The 20,371-nt window shown below is 43.2% G+C and overlaps 1 pseudogene; it reads right to left on the bottom strand.

Annotated features, from left to right (window-relative positions):
• The window catches only part of LOC140909617 (uncharacterized), a 113,129-nt pseudogene extending 97,706 nt beyond the window's left edge, over positions 1-15,423 (bottom strand).
• Positions 15,424-20,371: the final 4,948 nt, after the last annotated feature.

Raw genomic sequence — 20,371 nt, 5'->3', positions numbered from 1 at the left:
TTTCTGGTCACTGTGTCCTTCAAAACTTTACAGCTAGTAGATATCATCCTCTAGTTTTTATTCTTAGATTGGAAAAGGCCAGCTTTTTCAAATCCCAATTGTCTTCCTAACTTTGAATGAACCAATCATTGAACTGAACTTCTTGAATAAACTGAACTGAAGAAATAATATTTCTGCATCTAAAAAAGAGGCTACTGCTGTCACTTTAACAAACTCTGGTACCGGTGATTTCCACCAGTTCAGTGATGTGAATTTCTTTTAAAACTTTGGCAGCAAACATATACTGCTTAATATTATTATATTTTATTTAAGTGATTTGAATAGATTACAGTAAATTTAGGCCTTAACATATTTTATTATTTCAAATTTAAAGTTTTACATTTAAAAACAAAAAATGTATTTAACTTAAATAAAAATATTATTTAAATTAAAAAATTGTAGGGCTGTCAAGCTATTAAAAAAACTAATCATGATTAATTGCACTGCTAAACAATAATAAGATACCATTTATTTAAATAGTATTGGATGTTTTCTACATTTTCAAACATATTGATTTCACTTACAACACAGAATACAAAATGTACAGTGCTCACTTTATATTTTTAATACAAATATTTGCACTGTAAAATCAAAAGAAATAGTATTTTTCAATTCACCTCATACAAGAACAGCAATCTCTTTATCATGAAAATTGAACTTACAAATGTAGAATTATGTACAAAAAATAACTGCATTCAAAAATAAAACAATGTAAAACTTTAGAGCCTACAAGTCCACTCAGTCCTACTTCTTGTTCAGCCAATCACTCAGACAAACAAGGTTGGTTACATTTTCAGGAGATAATGCTGCCCACTTCTTGTTTACAATATCACCTGAAAATGAGAACAGACATTTGCATGGCACTGTTGGAGCCGGCGTCGCAAGATATTTATGTGCCAGATGCACTAAAGGTTCATATTCCCTTCATGCTTTAACCACCATTCGAGAGGACATGTGTCCATGCTGATAACGGGTTCTGCTCGATAACCATCCAAAGCAGTGCAGACCAACACATGTTCATTTTCATCATCTGAGTCAGTCAGAAGCCACGAGCAGAAGGCTGATTTTCTTTTTTGTTGCTTTGGGTTCTGTAGCTTCTGCATTGGAATGTTGTTCTTTTAAGACTTCTGAAAGCATGCTCTACACCTCATCCCTCTCAGATTTTGGAAGGCACTTCTTGGGTCAAGAGCTGTAGCTATCTTTAAAAATCTCACATTGCTACCTTCTTTGCGTTTTGTCAAATCTGCAGTGAAAGTGTTCCTAAAACAAAAACATGTGCTGGGTCACCATCCGAGACTGCTATAACATGAAATATATAGCGGAATGCAGGTGTGACCAGAGTCCCAGTACGGGCCAGCTGAGGTCACTCAATTACGGTGAACTCTAAAGAATGGAGCAAATAATCCCCACAGCTGGTAGATATTTTTAATACTTAGATTTACCAAGAAGCATAAAACAGCTTCTTTATAACCTCACTGGTGCCCAGAAACCAACAACACAGTTCCCTTGAAGTAACCCAGCCTCAGGCCTCCATTTAGGTACCGAAGTCAAATATGATTAAAAATTTCTGAAAATCTTATTTCATCATATAAAATAAAAGGTTTTACAAATCCAAAGGATCGGACACATTACCTCCCAGGTTAATGAATATTCATAGAATCATAGAATATCAGGGTTGGAAGAGACCTCAAGAGGTCATCTATTCCAACCCCGTGCTCAGAGCAGGACCAATCCTCAACTAAATTATCCCAGCCAGGGCTTTGTCAAGCCTGACCTTAAAAACCTCTAAGGAAGGAGATTCCACCACCTTCCTAGGTAACCCATTCCAGTGCTTCACCACCCTCCTAGTGAAAAAGGTTTTCCTAATATCCAACCTAAACCTCCCCCACTGCAACGTGAGACCATTACTCCTTGTTCTGTCATCAGCTACTACTGAGAACAGCCTAGATCCATCTTCTTTGGAACCCCATTTCAGGTAGTTGAAAGCAGCTACCAAATCCCCTCATTCTTCTCTTCTTCAGACTAAATAAGCCCAGTTCCCTCAGCCTCTCCTCATGTGCTCCTCTGGACTCTTTCCAATTTTTCCACATCCTTCCTGTAGTATGGGGCCCAAAACTGGACACAGTACTCCTGATGAGGCCTCACCAATGCTGAATAGAGGGGAATGATCACGTCCCTTGATCTGCTGGCAGTGCTCCTACTTATACAGCCCAAGATGCTGTTAGCCTTCTTGGCAACAAGGGCACACTGTTGACTCATATCCAGCTTCTCATCCACTGTAACCCCTAGGTCCTTTTCTGCAGAACTGCTATTTACCCATTCGGTCCCTAGTCTGTGGCAGTGCATGGGATCCTTCCGTCCTAAGTGCAGGACTCTGCACTTGTCCTTGTTCAACCTCATCAGATTTCTTTTGGTCAAATCCTCTAATTGTTTAGGTCCCTCTGTATCCTATCCCTACCCTCCAGACTATCTACCACTCCTCCCAGTTTAGTGTCAACTGCAGACTTGCTGAGGGTGCAATCCACACCATCCTCCACATCATTAATGAAGATATTGAACAATACCAGCCCCAGGACCGACCCTTGGTGCACTCTGCTTAACACCGGCTGCCAACTAGACATAGAGCCATTGATCACTACCCATTGAGCCCAATGATCTAGCCAGCATTCTATCCACCTTATACTCCATTCATCCAGCCAATGCTTCTTTAACTTGCTGGCAAGAACACTGTGGGAGACCGTAACAAAAGCTTTGCTAATGTCAAGGAATAACATGTCTACTGTTTTCCCCCCATCCACAGAGCCAGTTATCTCATCATAGAAGGCAATTAGGTTACTCAGGCATGACTTGCCCTTGGTGAATCCACATTGACTGTTTCTGATCACTTTTCTCTTCTCAGAGTGCTTCAAAATTGATTCCAGATCTTACCCAAATACATGCATAAAGCCAATTCTTATTAACTAAACTAAAATTTATTTAAAAAGAAAAGAGAGTATGGTTAAAAGATCAATAAACATGCAGACATGAGTTCAATTCTTGAGGTTCAGTTACATAGCAGAGATGGTAAGCTTTGTAGTTGCAAAGAGTTCCCTTAAAATTTAGTTCATAGGTTATAGTCCAATGTCCAATATCATATCCCTGGTGTACCAGCTTAACTGGGATCTCATCTTGAGACTCAAAGTTCCCCTGATGAAGCTTAAGCAGATCTCAGATAAAAAGGATCAGGAACCAAGGATCTTTTATAAAATTTCAGGTCTTCTTTGACAAGCTGGAATCCCTTGGGGAACAATAGGTAATCAGGGCATCTTTGAAGTGGGTCCATCATCAGTACTTAACTATATGAATTAACATAAGACAATCACCTGTTCCTCCACCATTCACCTATGATTTGCTATACATTTCAAAGAGAGATGAATACAGAGATATCCAGTGTTTACACTTCATTTAAATACTAGGATGTTCTTTTGATCTCTGAATTATCAGAATACAGCATAGACAGGGACAGTTGATTACATCGTTGACCACTACCCATGCATACGTAAATACACAAAAACACAAACATTATCTCCCCACATGTCTTTAAGGGTTGATTTTGAGTCATTTATTTTGCAGGATGTTTTACCCTTTCTGGCGAGGCATTACAGCAGGTAAAACAAAGCAGGAGACATACTATTCTCCCCCAAGAAGTTTAATCACAAATTTAATTAACACATTTTTTTTAACAAGCGTCATCAGCATGAAAGCTTGTCCTCTGGAATGGTGGCGAATTATGAAGAGGCACACAAATGTTTAGCATATCTGGCATGTAAAGACCTTGCAATGCCAGCTACAACAGTGCCATGCAAATGTCTGTTCTCACTTTCAGGTGATATTGTAAACAAGAATTGGGCAGCATTATCCCCTGTAAATGTAAACAAACTTGTTTGTCTCAGTGATTGGCTGAACAAGAAGTAAGACTGAGTGGACTTGTAGGCTCTAAGGTTTTACATTGTTTTGTTTTTGAGTGCAGTTATGTAACAAAAAAATCTACTTTTGTAAGTTGCACTTTCACAATAAAGAGATTGCACTACAGTACTTGTATGAGGTGAATTGAAAAATACTATTTCTTTTGTTTGCCATTTTTACAGTGCAAATATTTGTAATCCAAAATAATAATATAAAGCGAGCATTGTCTACTTTGTATACTGTGTTGTAATTGAAATTAATATATTTGAAAATGTAGAAAAACATCCAAAAATATTTAATAAATTTCAATTGGTATTCTATTGTTTAATAGTGCAATTAAAATGGCAATCATGTGAGTTAACTACGATTAATCGACAGCCCTAAAAATGCTAATATTTTTATTTTTATTAACATCATCATTTTTATCCACACTGCGGACAAGAGAACAGGAAAGGGGAGAGTTTTACCATCATAGCTGCTACCCTCACCGCCCTCTAGGATGCCCCTAAGATTGACCCTTACACCCCTGGGCCTTTACCGTCCCAATCCCAAGAGATATCCTGACCAAACCAGGCCAAAGAGTGGGATCCAGATAACAATATCACCTCCACTGGCTTCAGCTAAATCCTGAATACCACCTGGGATGGGAGATTTTGTGTCATGCACGAACATGTATCCTTTTCCTTCTGCACCTTCTTTCTTATAGCTCTCCTTTTGCCTTCAGTTTCATTAAAATCTGGCATTAGGGTTGCCAACTTTCTGATTGCAAAAAACAGAACACCTCTGCCCCACCCCTTCCCGTCCCTGAGGCCCTGTCCCTACCCCACCCCTTCTCCTATACCCTGACCCCGCTCACTCCACCCTCCCTCCCTCCGTCGCTCGCTCTCCCCCACCCTTACTCATTTTCACTGGGCTGGAGCAGGGGGTTGGAGCAGCGGCATAGCTAGGTGGAGCGAACAGGGGCAGCGGACATCAAAAAAGGTGCCACCCGCTTGTACTCACCGGGCGGCGCTCCGGGTCCTCAGCAGCACTGAAGGCTCCCACTGCTGAAATGCCGCTGAGGACCCGGAGCACGTGAAGGCCTGTGCCGCCGAAGTGCTGCCGAGGAGCCAGAGCGCATGAAGGCCCCCGCCACCAAAGACCCGGAGCGCCACCAGGTGAGTAAAAATTAAAAAGGCGCCTATACATTAAAAAGTCGCCACTTGTGCTCAGAGGGGGAGCGGCTGCTCCCCCCGCTCCCTCCCTTTTACGCTACTGGGTTGGAGTGCGGGAGGGTACAGGCTCTGGGATGGGGTGTGGGCTCTGGGTGGGGCCAGAAATGAGGGGTTCAGGATGCAGTTCAGGGCTCCAGGTTGGGGCAGGGGGGTTGGGTGTGGGGGCAGGGTGTGGGCTCCGGCTGGGGGTGTGGGCTCTGGGGTGGGGCCAAGGATGAGGGGCTTAGGGTGCAGGAGGGGGCTTGAGGTGCAGGAGGGGGCTCAAGGCTGGGGCAAGGGGCTGGGGGGGGGTTGAGGTGCAGGGCTCTGGCAGCACTTACCACAGCTCCCAGAAAGTGGCTGCCAGGTCCCTAAGATCCCTAGGTGCATGGGCAGCCAGGAAGACTCCACACGCTGCCCTCGCACCCACAAGAGCTGCCCCCAAAGCTCCCACTGGTCACAGTTCCCGGACAATGGGAGCTGTGGATCTGGCACTGGGGGCAGGGGCAGCGTGTGGAGCCTCCCTGGCCACCCATGCGCCTAGGGGCCTAGGTGGCAGCCACTTCTGGAGCCGTACAGAGCCAGGGCAGGCAGGGAGCCTGCCTTAGCCCCGGGCCCCTGCTGCGCTGCTCGCAGGATTTTTAACGGCCTGGTCGGTGGTTCCCACTGTAGCTGCCAGGGTCCCTTTTTCACCGGGCATTCAGGTCAAAAACCGGATGCCTGGCAACGCTATCTGGCATAGGCTGGCCAAGACTACATATTTTGCAACACTGCTGTAAGCCTGTGACCAAAGAAACAGTTACAAGCAATGCCCTAAAACGGTGGTTCTCAAAGCCAGTCAGCTGCTTGTTCAGGGAAAGCCCCTGGCGGGCCGGACCAGTTTGTTTACCTGTCATGTCCACAGGTTCGGCCGATCACAGCTCCCACTGGCCGTGGTTTGCCGCTCCAGGCCAATGGGGGCTGCGGGAAGGGCGGCCAACAGGTACCTTGGCCCGCGCCACTTCCCAAAGTCCCCATTGGCCTGGAGTGGCGAACCGTGGCCAGTGGGAGCCGAGATCGGCCAAACCTGCAGACGTGGCAGGTAAGCAAACCAGTCCGGCCCGCCAGGGGCTTTCCCTGAACACACAGCAGACCGGCTTTGAAAACCACTGCCCTAAATAACCCGATCATAGAATCATAGAATATCAGGGTTGGAAGGGACCTCAGGAGGTCATCCAGTCCAACCCCCTGCTCAAAGCAGGACCAATTCCCAGTTAAATCATCCCAGCCAGGGCTTTGTCAAGCCTGACCTTAAAAACCTCTAAGGAAGGAGATTCTACCACCTCCCTAGGTAACGCATTCCAGTGTTTCACCACCCTGATAGTGAAGAAGTTTTTCCTAATATCCAATCTAAACCTCCCCCACTGCAACTTGAGACCATTACTCCTCGTTCTGTCATCTGCTACCATTGAGAACAGTCTAGAGCCATCCTCTTTGGAACCCCCTTTCAGGTAGTTGAAAGCAGCTATCAAATCCCCCCTCATTCTTCTCCTCCGTAGACTAAACATCCCCAGTTCCCTCAGCCTCTCCTCATAAGTTATGTGTTCCAGTCCCCTAATCATTTTTGTTGCCCTCTGCTGGACTCTTTCCAATTTTTCCACATCCTTCTTGTAGTATGGGGCCCAAAACTGGACACAGTACTCCAGATGAGGCCTCACCAATGTCGAATAGAGGGGAATGATCACGTCCCTCGATCTGCTGGCAATACCCCTACATATACATCCCAAAATGCCATTGGCCTTCTTGGCAACAAGGGCACACTGTTGACTCATATCCAGCTTCTCGTCCACTGTAACTCCTAGGTCCTTTTCTGCAGAACTGCTGCCTAGCCATTTGGTCCCTAGTCTGTAGTGGTGTATGGGATTCTTCCATCCTAAGTGCAGGACTCTGCACTTCTCCTTGTTCAACCTCATCAGATTTCTTTTGGCCCAATCCTCTAATTTGTCTCGGGCCCTCTGTATCCTATCCCTACCCTCCAGTGTATCTACCTCTCCTCCCAGTTTAGTGTCATCTGCAAACTTGCTGAGGGTGCAATCCACACCATCCTCCAGATCATTTATGAAGATATTGAACAAAACCAGCCCCAGGACCGACCCTTGGGGCACTCCACTTGATACCGGCTGCCAACTAGACATGGAACCATTGATCACTACCCGTTGAGCCTGACAATCTAGCCAACTTTCTATCCACCTTAAAGTCCATTCATCCAGCCCATACTTCTTTAACTTGCTGGCAAGAATACTGTGGGAGACCGTAACAAAAGCTTTGCTAAAGTCAAGGAATAACATGTCCACCACTTTCCCCTCATCCACAGAGCCAGTTATCTCGTCATAGAAGGCAATTAGATTTGCCAAGTTTGCCAGGTATCGGAGTGGATAATAAGGCTATGTGCCATTGCTCCAGCAGCAAGGTTACAGGTGAAAGTCAACACCAGACACAGAACCTGCATTTTTTATTTTTGTTATTCTTTTCTTTCCCCTTTTGTGTGTATTTGCCTTGTTTTGATATTCTAGGCAAAGGGATCAGACTTTAACGACAACAGTTCCACACCTTCTCTTTTGCCCAAAAAGGACAGTTATTACCTTAGTTAATACCGTCTAAGAGACTGTCAGGAAGATTTTCCCTTCTAAAATCTCTGCAGCTAAAGAAAAAGGGAACAAGGAATATTGGTCAAATGAAAGCCATACTTAATATTTTACATTCCAAACACTTTGTTTTTCCTTCTTTTTCTGTTTCTTTGATAAAAGGTTAAAAGGATTTCTAATGGCATGTTTGCCCTGTTACTAAGCAGGACAAGGTAGGATCTCTATACCACACCTGATTTAACAGTTTAGTGTTGGAGAGTGACAGGGTCTTGTTAACACCTCTGTCTGGGTCCATATAGTCCACAATATTAGTGTAACAGACTACTGGGATTGGCTTGCCCTTGAAGGTGCTCAGATGCTGGGCTCTGTCAGACTCCTTGTACTTGGCTCTTTCACTCATGGTGCCAAAATGAGCTGTCACCCACAGCAGATTATGCAGATCTTAATGATGTGACCTTCCCTCTCCTTTCTTACATGCTTTGATGGGCAGTGAAACAGTTAACAATATTGACATTTGAAGTCTTATCATTGGGCATCTGAGTTAGCAGCTATTGAGATGAATGGCACAGACCACACCTCTCAGAGCTATTGTTTTAGGTCCCAACAAATGCAGGCAGATAGTTACATTTGGTTCATACTTTCAAGACTATCTCAGCTAACGTAACAGCTAGATATTGCTTTTTATTTTTCTATTATGATGAAAAGTTAGTTTCTGTCGAAAAAGGCAGCAGCATGAAATGGTGCCAATACACTACACTGGAGCAAAATGGTTCAACCTGAGCCCTGGCCAAAATGTCTACAAAGCACCACCAGCTGATATTGGATAGGCAGGTGTTGATATGAGACTCCTGCTTACTGTACAATAACTTATTTCTCTCTACTCTTCTAATCCCGTTTGTTTGTCCTCTTGTATTTTATCATAACCTAGATTGTAAGCTCTCTGGAGCAGGGACTGTCTTTTTACTGCCTATCTGTACAGCCCCAAGCAGAATGGGGAATACACCAAATAGGGTCAGTATTTTGAAAAAATCTTCCTGGAAGAAGACTGCATACTGATCCCATTTGTTATACTCTTGTGCATGCAAAAATAAACAATTTGCTTTTCAGAAGTGCTTTTATGACCTGCACGGACAAATCACCTTTGTCACAGATGGATTCAGTGTATCCAGAGAGGGGCTTTTCACTATCAGAGGCAAGGAAATCACCCCAACCTTTCCTTCAGTCTCGTGGCAAAATTTTAATAATGGGGCTCCCACAAGCCCTCTTTAACACATTAGAAGTTCTCCTGTTCCATAAACCTTCCCATGGTGACTCTCAATCTCTAAATGGCCATATCTCATGTGACCTAACAGACTCTGGGGTATCTCTGCCTTCTTCCTCTTTTGCTCAAACAAGACTTAATTGTGCTTTGGGACACACTATTTTAATTCAGCAGCCATCAAAATTCAGCAGAAAGGATGCTAGCGCTGTTTTACCATATGAGAGGATATTGAAAGACAGAATGAGGTCATTAGGAGGAAGGAATGAGATCTAAAGCTAGGGAAAAGTAGTGAAGAAAGGAGGGGACTTTTTTTTATACAAACATGTGATGGGGGGGAGAGAAATGTCCATGCTAACTTGAGTTTGGAGAAACAGAAAGAACTCATTCACTCATCCTCACCTCAGGGTTAGCATGACATTGTAGCTGAGGAGAACGATATAGGATATCCTATGATATAGGAACTATATGTGAATAGCCCTAAGGTAATGACAAAGTAGGCCTAAGGACAATAAAAAAACATTGTTCAACAGCTGGATCCAGAAGCTTTAAAAATCCTCTAACTATGCAGGGGATTTTCTGCACTACATGGTGAGGTCCATTAATTAACATGGATTTTCTGTAGAAAGGACCCTCCATTACTAACAGCCACGTAGAATTTTAAGTCCCTAGGCCTGTGATACTTAGCCACCTGTGGTTGGTACAGGACAGTAAAGTAACCTTCAAGAACAGTTCTGCACAACTTCCTGTGGGACTGTAACGAAACTGTAGGATTCCTTTCAGGACTGGAGAGTCTACTGTATTGCTTGCTCTTTTGAGTTGTTTATTCTGGAGCCCTGCCGGCATTTGCAAGGTCATGCCGGATACTACTCGTCACACTATGTTGCCTATGCATGAAATCCTCATTTTGTGCAAAGCTCACAAATATATATTCATGTCATAATATCTTAATGTCCAGGGATAGTTTGAACATGCCGAAGTGAGAGCAGTTGCCATGCATGCTCTGCGTTATTGTGACAAAATAAGCCAATGGGGAGTGTTCTCAGTTTGAGACTGGAAATCATAAGAGACAGTTAAAATAGTTACATGGCTGGAATTAGGATATCCTGCAGAAGGTAGAATAATATTTTGGCTCCTATGAGTGCAATCAGTTATGTGTGAAGTACACATGCCAAAACTGGAAATTGTGTCCATTTTGTAGTAATAATTATTGTGGAGCCATTTTCAAGGTGGGATTATGGGCAGTAAACCTCTGGGGAGTGGCTGTGCTGCCCATGCATGAAATCCTCATTTTGTGTAGACTTAATGAAAAAGATAGTTTCTTGTAATGTGTTCTGTTCTGTCAGTTGTTTCTGCACAGCATTATGGGGATGCTTTGTTTGTGCTTAATAAATGCAGTGATAATTTTGCTGTACGTTATGGCTGCAAATGTTCCAACAAAAAACATTTTGTTAAAATGGAATTAAGGTTGTAAATATGTACTAATAACTTAAAGCCAAATTCTGTGATAATTTGCAGCCCACGCAACCTCATTGACCTCAGTAGAGCAAAAGAACATTGTGGGCTTAATTCTCATCTCTTCCACCGGTCCATTTATAATGGTATTACTGAAATATTAATCTTGTCCTGCAGTTTAAAAGAAAAAAGTGCCAGAAAGCCAGGAAATTCGAAGTTAAACTTACACTTTAAATAACATTCAGGGTGGGATTTTCAAAAGCTCTCATCATTGGCCTAACTCTGTTCTCACTGAAGTCAATGGAAGTTAATGTTAACTAACCTTTAACCTTATGGAGGGCAGAGCTAGGCAGACACTCAGCACTTTTTAAAACCTCACCCTTCGTGTTTCAAGATAAGGGGAACAATCTTAAATCTGTTTTTGTCCCCGTCTAACCTTCACACCCGTCTAACCTTTACCTGCACAGAGTACACCTCAGCATTCATAACATGAACCTCAGCTCACATGCTGACCCATACTCAATACAATGAGATATACACCAGCCACACATATGATGCATCTACCCTGCCACCAGATCATATTCATTGTCCCTTTATGAATCAGCTATACAATCATCTCATCTTCTATTCTCCAAATACAGTCCAAAGATCTATCCCTTATGGCTCGGATTGTGCATTTCTTTTCCCTCGTTAGATGGTAACATCTTATTTTACAATCTCAAGAGCTGGAGCGAGCAATGATTGAGTGTGAGACAGGGAGGAAATAAGATTATCATCATCATGATGAACCAACAATAATCAATAATTAATACATTTTCCAGCTGTTTTCTGAATGATAACATAAAACTTCACAGGATTTTATAAAGCTCAGTTTGCTCATACCTGTAATTTACTTTGAGTTCTTAGCATAAAAGGTATTAGGGAATTGAAAAGTATTATTATTAGCATAAAAATGAGATAGGGCCTGTTTATTGTGTGCATTAATATAGCAGAATATATTATTACACAACTTTGCACTGGAAGTACAAGGTCACAATGGATATGACTTGTCACACTATGTTGTCTATGCATGAAATCCTCATTTTGTGCAGAGCTCAAAAATATATATTCATGTCATAATATCTTACTGTCCAGCACTAGTGTGAGAGATCAGTCTATTGTGTATGCAGCATATGTGGAGACAGACTCAACATCATTTGAGAGATCTATTCTTCCCTTAATACACATGTTAACTCCCATCAACTGAAAGTTATAAATATTCACTACAAAGGAAAATACACCCATTAATTCTCTATCGAGCTATGTCAAACAATAAGTTTATATGAAACAAAAGTGTGGTAATATTAGCATTTTTTTTTATGTTTGGGTGAATATTTTGGTCAAGTAGCCAAAGCCTGGCATCAATTAAAAAAAAAAAGTCAGTTACCCTAAAAAACTGAACAATATATAGTTTTCATGACATATAACAAGACAAAAGAGTAGTTAGGGTTGGATGAATTTTCACATATGGTACAGGTATCGCACTAATTAAACAGGACTTAATGACAACCTTAGAGATAACAAAATACTTCCCCAAAACTCCAAGACTGATGAATATACATCCAAAATCCCAATCCTGTTCGTATGTATCAATTAGTAACAGTAATATGTTTAGGGTACCATATCAATCTCCCTGCCTACCCACCTCCTAGCTGGCTGTGTTGCTAGCCAGTCTAGTGATCTTGTGACTTAAAACTAGTGTGACTGCTCTGTCAGCCTCTGAATCTTATCCCCCTCTGTGCAGATCTAAACTGGGGAATCATGATTGTCAATCCGGGTATGTGAATATTAAATATTAGAGCTCAATAAAGGGTGTTATAGCTGAAAACAAATGTGAGATACTTGGAAGAGCAGCTTCACAAGGGGACAGCTGCTTGACATAAATCTTAAATCTCAATTTTGGTTTGAATGAAGAAAAAAAGTTACTGCTGCTTGGTCTTGAATAAGAGGGCAGGAGAGCAGCCATTCTGGCCAGAACAGATAACCAGTCTAGGCTATAGACCATTATAGTAGCATAAAAATTAGAGGACAACCTGGTAAATAGCCACAACAGAATAGCAGTTAAGGATCAACAAAGTGCTCCCATTAAAAGGTCCTTTTTACGTAAACAGCCTTAGACCACCACGGAAGTTTAGGACTGATAGGCCGAGTACAAAGTAAAGGGACAAAAGATGGGCCCATCAGAGAGTACAAGCGTTCCCTCTAAAGGTCTTTTTCACAAAAAGTAACTTAGACAGGCCCAGTCTAAAAGTAAATGTAGTGGAAGTTTATTTTGGGAGGCAGAAGGTTATTTGTTTTTGTTGGGGTTTTAAGCAGTGGCCTCCAAAACTCATGAAAACACAGTTTTTCCAATGATCTCAGAGTGCAAAATGTCTACATGGTTTAATTTTTCATTCTAATCTTCATATCTACACTTTGTAATTTTGTGAGGCACTCAAATACCATGGTGACTAGTATAGTACAGTATGAGAACCAAGACAGCTATATAGACTACACATACTGTTATGTGACCAAATTTTGCAGTCCTCACTCAGGATCCAATCCAGCAAGGATGCTGCACACAAAACTCCAACTGAAGTCAATGAGAGCGCTACTCAGGCCCTCAGTCCTTATGCAAGGTATCTTAGAACTGATGTCAAAATTTTCCCCATCATTTCCGTTTTTCACATTGTCCCCATTGTTCTATTGTATCATTGCCATGTTGATCTGAATACAAGGTTTGCAATTATAATAACAATAAAGAATTGTATAACTAGGAATCTTTACATTATAGAAATACCCAAGGAAATACATGTTGAAACCAGTTCAGCATTATGACTTCCTTGCAGGTTCAGATGGATGGAGAAGATGAACTGTGAGTGAGTAAGACACTGAACACAAACATCTTTGCTATCTGCAAATGCAATTATAAAATATGGAGGGCAAGAGGGGTATGAAAAGCAAATGTATTATGGGTTTAAGTCTCATAAGTTTGAAAAGTTCCAGAGCCCCAAAGAGCCTTGATAATGATGCAGGAATGGTATCTTGGGACACCCAGCCTATTCTGAAATCACTCAGGTGTTTGACCTTCACAAACTCTACAAAAATAGCAGCATTGAAGAGGAATAAAGCATGTTACATTTGGTCTTCTCCCAAAATGGGCAAAACCAGGCCCCAATCTTGCATTCTCAGAAAGCATTGTAGGGCATGGAGGAGCTGACCCACAGATATTATATATGTAGGCATAGACATACTTTGCTTCTATTTACAAGTTCATATTAGCACCACAAAACCTGGATCCAGCCAATTTTCAGTCCAGTCCTCCAAGTTCCATTATCTACACAGATATTTTTAGCAGGCTCTGTTATACCAAAGAAAAAAGGGGGGGAAAAAGAAAATCTGGACCCCAACACATACTTGTGCAACAGTGCCTGAAAACCTTCGATCCAACACCTGGATCCTGCCAAATACACCATATGTTGAGATCAGGATGACTGTGGTGGACTCAGATAAGCAGCATATGTGTTAAATTAGAAGATGATAAAACTGGGGAGGAGGCATACATTAGTTAGCCAGATCCAGGAAGATACAGGTGCCAAATTAAGAGTTTCTGCAGCTTCCTTGTAGCAGGATGTGTTTGCAGCACCAAGATATTTTGGTGGGTGGGAGGGAAGGTGGCGCAGGGAGCAGAAGTAGCACTTGTTCTGTATTTGAAAAGTATCATTCTGATTTCGTAGCCCAAATTTTGTCAGGGTGGAGATGTCAGATCAGAGATTTTCTGGCTCATTTGCACTGGGGCACATCAGCATCTGGATTGTTAAGGTGATAGAAGAATAAGCAAACATGGTCTCTACTTAGGCAGAGTAATTTGAGTGCTTGGGACCAAAAACTGGCTGGATCCAGTAGCTGGTTCTGAGTGTTTGCAGAACTGTTGCAGCAAGAGCTAGATTATTCTGGTGTCACAGTAGTGCCTACACTTCCTTTCTTTAGGCATTAAAATTAGAGGGGGGAGGCCAAAAATAGACAAGATGTGACTTTGACCCAGACCACTGGTCCCTCTCAGCTGGGCGCGGACCCGCGCACACAGATCCTAACCCCCGCGCACACGGCAAAGCACCGCACACACAACAATTTGCACAGAAGGAATTTTTTGCACACACAGACTGTCAAAAATTAGAGGGAACATTGACCCAGACCCATTAATTGGGAACCTCTCCCCTCACAAGAACCTTTCCTGGCGGGAATGGCCCTGGGACTCCTCCCCTCCCTTCACCTGGCTCATGACCAACAGTGGCGGGGGGCTTGCTGGGACCTGGCTCCCCCTGCGGGTGGCAGAGCCGGGCTCCCCCGCCCCTCGCCGGCAGCCTGCCAGCGCGCAGGCCGCAGAGAGCCCCTTGACAGCCGGCGGGGAGCGGGGCTCGGCTGGGAGGAGGAGCCGCCAGCCAGCGCCAGGCAGGGGTGACCCCGGCTGGGGGGCGGGGAGGGGGCTCCTGCCAGGCGCTCCGAGGGGAAGCGGCCGCGGCGGCTGCTGTTCCCGCCTTTATCTGCGCCAGCGGGGGCGGCTCCCCGCGGCCGCCCGCTCCCCCGGCTCCAGGCGGTGCGCGCGGCACCCCCGGGACTCCCCAGCCCACCCACCTCATCCCGCCACTTCAAAGCAGCCAGGGCAAGGCACCCAGCGGGGCGAGCAGCCCGCGCCGCGGCTGGAGCCGGGCCCGAGGTCCAGCTCCCGGAGGGTGGCCCTGGCTCGCCCCCTGCTCGTTGCACTTACCCCGGAAACGGCGAGGTGCCTGCAAACTCCTTGGCGCCGCGGCTTTTTTTAATACTGTTATTATTTTATCCCGTAATCCAGAGTCTTTGGGGCTGCCAAATGTAAACACTCCGCCATGATTTCTTTGTTTAGATCATTGAACCTGCGCCCCCCCCCCCCCGTTATTTATTTATTTATTTCCCATCATCAACACCGCTATGGGTTGCTGTGGTTGCTTTTATTAAGGGTTGTTAGCCGATACCCGCTTTTAACAAGAATGGCGGGGGGGGGGGGGGGGGTTGGGCGGGAGAAGTTCTTGGGTTTGTTTTGTTTTAATTCCAGGTTTAAAAAAATAATTCCCCATTCCTCCCTCCTCCTTCCCCAACACAAAATCTCGGGAGGCTCAGGGAGTGAAGTGAGGTTTGCTTGCAATTACAGTTTGCTCTGGGGTGGGCACAGAAAGCTTAACCGACATTAGGTTCCCCCCCCTCCCCTCCTTCCCGCCATTCCTCCTCTCCCTACCGAGGCCCCATCTGCCTCCCCTCCTCTCCCAGGAGCAGTTTGCACCCGCTGTCCTGCAGCCAAGTTTGCCTTCCTGCTGCTTTCTAAGTCACAGAACGGGCAAAAGCAACGGGCAAAGTTCTTGTCAATTGCCACTTGAAATTTTATTAAGATGATGCTAAAATAAAAGAAAACGGCACAGAGTTTAAGCGCAGAAGTTTCTGGTTATCAGGGAATACCGTACAGATTATCAGGGGGTGCGAAGTTCGGTTTAGGATCCGATGGCTTAAAGAATACATAATCTGCAATATCCCCAATTGGGGGTAAAAGATTAGTGGGTCAAACTACAGACATTGAGATATGAGGGTATGTTTTCATATAATGGCTATGTTCAGGTGTGGAGTATAGTGAGTGGATATGATGATGATGGATTAACCCTCATTTTGTGAGATTTAATGTTCAGTGAAAAGAAAAGGAGTACTTGTGGCACCTTAGAGACTAACAAATTTATCTGAGCATAAGCTTTCATGAGCTATAGCTCCCTTTATCAGATGCATTCCACTTCATATGGTCCAATGGAAAAAGTCTCTCGGCCCCTTTCTCGTAGTTGATGCACCATGTCGTCCCGGCTCACACCTCCTAGTACTGTCGGTGGCCAGTGATGTGTTCGATGTAGATGTCCCTGGACCATCGGATGGTGTCCGAGACCATGAGGCACCACATGAGCCATGCATAGCGTCAACCAATCCCACAGGTCCGCAGCACACGCTCGTTGCAGGGGTCCCAGGTGCCCAGGGCTCCAACGATCAGGGCATCCATCTGCACCTCATAGCCCTTGGCTCTCAGGGTGTCGGCCGGGGAGCGTACTTTTCCACCTTACGATCTACATGCCTAGCATCTCCTTTCTGTCAGGCTCCCTTTGTTTGACCCTTTGACCGCACTCCCCTTTCCTGTTATTTTATTAGTTGTCTCCCAAAATCACTTGGCTTCCAGCTCCTGTGGATCCCCCTACTTAGGCTGCGGGGGGGCCTTTAGCAGGGGGCTGTATCCCAATAGGAAAAAAACAATCTCTCCTTAGCAAGCACCCGGGGAGAGAGATGAAGGCATTCATTCAAGCGACATCTTTCTCTCCTGCTCTTTTAGAAAACTATAACATTTTGCAAATGCCTCATCCAGTCCAGCTCCCAGGTAACTACATGCTTGGGGAAGCGGGGTGGAAACTTCCAGATTGAAAGTTTCTTATTGCTTTGCCTAGCTTCACTAGAAGTTGCAGCTGTTCGGTTTGTTTTTATTGGGAGGGAATTGGAAATCCCCCAGGGACAACATTTCTAATGATAGTAGCTTTTCAGGAAGTATTAACATTTAGTGAAAAGATGTTTTTTTCACCCCAGCTGCATCCATGCATTCTTATAAAGTACCCCCACCCATGCATTCTTATGAAGTACCTGATGCTGCCAGACCTGAAAACCAATGGATTTTTGTGGGGGTCTTCTGCAAAGAGGATGCAGAGAGCTGAGGCAGAGAGAAGATTAGGGCTGAACCTTGCAAGATGCTAAATGCTGAGCATTTACTGCTCCCACTGACTTCACAAAAGGTGCTCATCCTTTTGTAAGATTAGGACATAAGTGACTTGCCCAGCTTCACACAACAGTGTGGGACGAGCTAGGAGCAGGGCAAGCAGGCCCTAGAAATCCTGGCTCAAAATCCTGTTTAGCCACATATCTATCTTTGTTCCTTTCAAATCGTAAATGGGCAATAATGCCACCTACCTATCTTACAGAGGTGCTGTGAGACTTAATTATTGTTTGTTAAACGTGATGTTTTCAAATGGAAGGTTTTGTAGCGATAAAAAATATTAGAAGAGTTACATTTACTACTGATATGCACAGAGCTTATACATAGCAACACCACAATTGCAAGAAAATCAAAAGACATTATATAAGAACATACTGTGATTTAATTACACTGAACAATAAAAAATACACTGTAGAATTTTCAGCTAGCAAACAATCTCCCAGTTAGAGCTGCATGAATAACAATGTTTTTTTGTTCACTGGAAATTAGGGGGGAATTTTTTTAAAAAATAATTTTGGATCAAAATGAAAATAAAGTTTTTTGAAATTATTAGCTAATTGACAAGGTGAAAAAAATCATTGGGGGTCATATGAAACATTTTGTTTGACTCAAAATAAAAAGTATTTCATTTAGATTGAGAGTTTAACTTTTTTTATTTTTTAGAAATTTTCTCAATTTTATTTGAACAAAATGTAAGTTCAAACTGAAAAGTCAAAATATTTTGTTTTGAAAATGTCAAAATAAAACATTTTGACTTTTTCAGGGTTTTTTTTTTTTTTTTACTAGAACAATTTGGCAAAACCAAACAACGCCCAAAATGTTTTGGTGCCACTGAATATCTTTTTTTTTTTTTTTTGGCTGGAGAAACAATTCACGGGAAAACTTTCACCCAGCTCTACTGTCAATTAACTGTGTTTTGAGATTGCTAATCCAGTAATAGTCTCCCTTCCCAAAGGCACTTGCACTGTTTTGACCTCAACATTTATCTCACATTATCTTAGTTGCAAACAAAACAATTCAGATGATACAAATCCTAATTTTGCAGAGATCCCCTCATATGACCCTTCAAAACTACACAGAATCCCACTGATTCCTTTGCAAAATCAAGACCACAGATTATAAGGTTCTAAAGGTAGGGACATGGTGAGAACTGAGGGCAAACGTGGAACGTGAATATTTATTATATGAATTTGGAACGTTTTCAGCTAGTGGGAACACAGGGCTGCTTTACAATTACTAATCCGCAAACAGTGGTACAGTTTATCACTCAATAACTTTACACTAAAACACTTGGTCTCTGATTACCTGACAATCATTAGCCAAACAGAGAAGGGGGATTGTCATGAAGATGTTATGGATATTTCTAAATAACTCTATTGTTGTTATGCTAGTCCCTCTACTCTGATTGACGCTGCTCTCAGACCACTTTACCCATATGCCCATAACAACCACTATCCCTCATGTTTTCACAATGACCCCACCCTGCCACCTACTCATCTTTATTCCTCGCAAGTGCCTCCTGTTCTTTGAAAGACTAAGATGCCCATACCCACTCCCACATGTAATGCATTTAAAAAATAAATTAAATTTATATTAATACTGTTATCCCTTTGGATCTAAGTGGCTAGACAAAAATATGGGGTCTCGTAGGTTGTTCCAGTTGAGAGTAGAAATTGGTGATAGGTATTTCTTTGACACAGTTTTGTTTATTTACAAAGAATGTACAAACTTTTTTGTCTTTGAACTCAGAAGGAATCATACAGTAGGAAATAGCTTCTTTTGCTCACAGCACCAAGAGCACTCAACGGTTTTAACCTGACCAAAAAATCTCTTCCAAGGTCAACTAATGTGCTTTCAACTGCTTCTTCAGTCTGTCTTTCCCTCTCATTCTGTTCTTACCTGTTCTCCTTTCACATGCCCCCCGCCCAAAACAATACTCACCAAAAGCGGGTTCACATGCACACCTTTGTCTTAGGTTGGGACTTATATTTACAGTTATGTTAATTGGTAGGTGTGAACTCACCCTTCAATCTCCCTAGGGTTCTAACTCAACCCATCACAAGGTTTCGTCCAGCTTGTAATAAATAGTCTTCAAGTTTTCTCCTTTTTCCCCTTCTCCCAATCTTGTTGTCTTCCTTCCTAACCTCAGTCCTCTGTGGCCTTGCCTTAGTTTCATATTTTCTGTTTCTGCCAGTGACTTAATTATAATCCTCCTTTTGTGGGGTTTATAAATGTGGCCACTTCAATTCATTTCAGGTTAATATTTGGCATAAAAGTTCACAGTATCTGAGCCAAATTTGAGTTATTACTTTTCATTTAAATTCATTTCTCAATCATTTAAAAAAATAGAATGGGCACAAATAATTTTGTGGTGATTTACAATGGTGGCATCATGCTGCACCAGTGTCATAGAATCATAGAAAATTAGGGTTGGAAGAGACTTCAGGAGGTCATTTAGTCCAACCCCCTGCTCAAAGTCCAACCCCCTGCCCATCTAAGTCATCCCAGCCAGGGCTTTGTCAAGCTGGGCCTTAAAAACCTCCAAGGATGGAGATTCCACCACCTCCCTAGGTAACCCATTCCAGTGCTTCACTACCCTCCTAGTGAAATAGTTTTTCCTAATATCCAACCTAGAACTATCCCACAGCAACTTGAGACCATTGCTCCTTGTTCTGTCATCTGCCGCCACTGAGAACAGCCGAGCTCCAACCTCTATGGAACCCCCCTTCAGGTATTTAAAGGCTGGTATCCAATCCTCCCTCACTCTTCTCTTCTGCATACTAAATAAGCCCAGTTCCCTCAGCCTCTCCTCATAAGTCATGTGCCCCTGCCCTCTAATAATTTTAGTTGCCCTCTGCTGGACTCTCTCCAATTTGTCCACATCCTTTCTGTAGTAGGGGACCCAAAACTGGATGCAATACTCCAGATGTGGCCTCACCAGTGCCAAATACAGGGGAATAATCTGTCCCTTGATCTGCTGGCAATGCTCCTACTAATGTAGCCCAATATGCCATTA

Source organism: Lepidochelys kempii, chromosome 3 (genome assembly GCF_965140265.1).
Source record: "Lepidochelys kempii isolate rLepKem1 chromosome 3, rLepKem1.hap2, whole genome shotgun sequence".
Classification (NCBI taxonomy): Eukaryota; Metazoa; Chordata; order Testudines; family Cheloniidae; genus Lepidochelys; species Lepidochelys kempii.
Note: the sequence above shows the minus strand (reverse complement) of the source record. Positions and strands in the feature narration are given on the sequence as shown.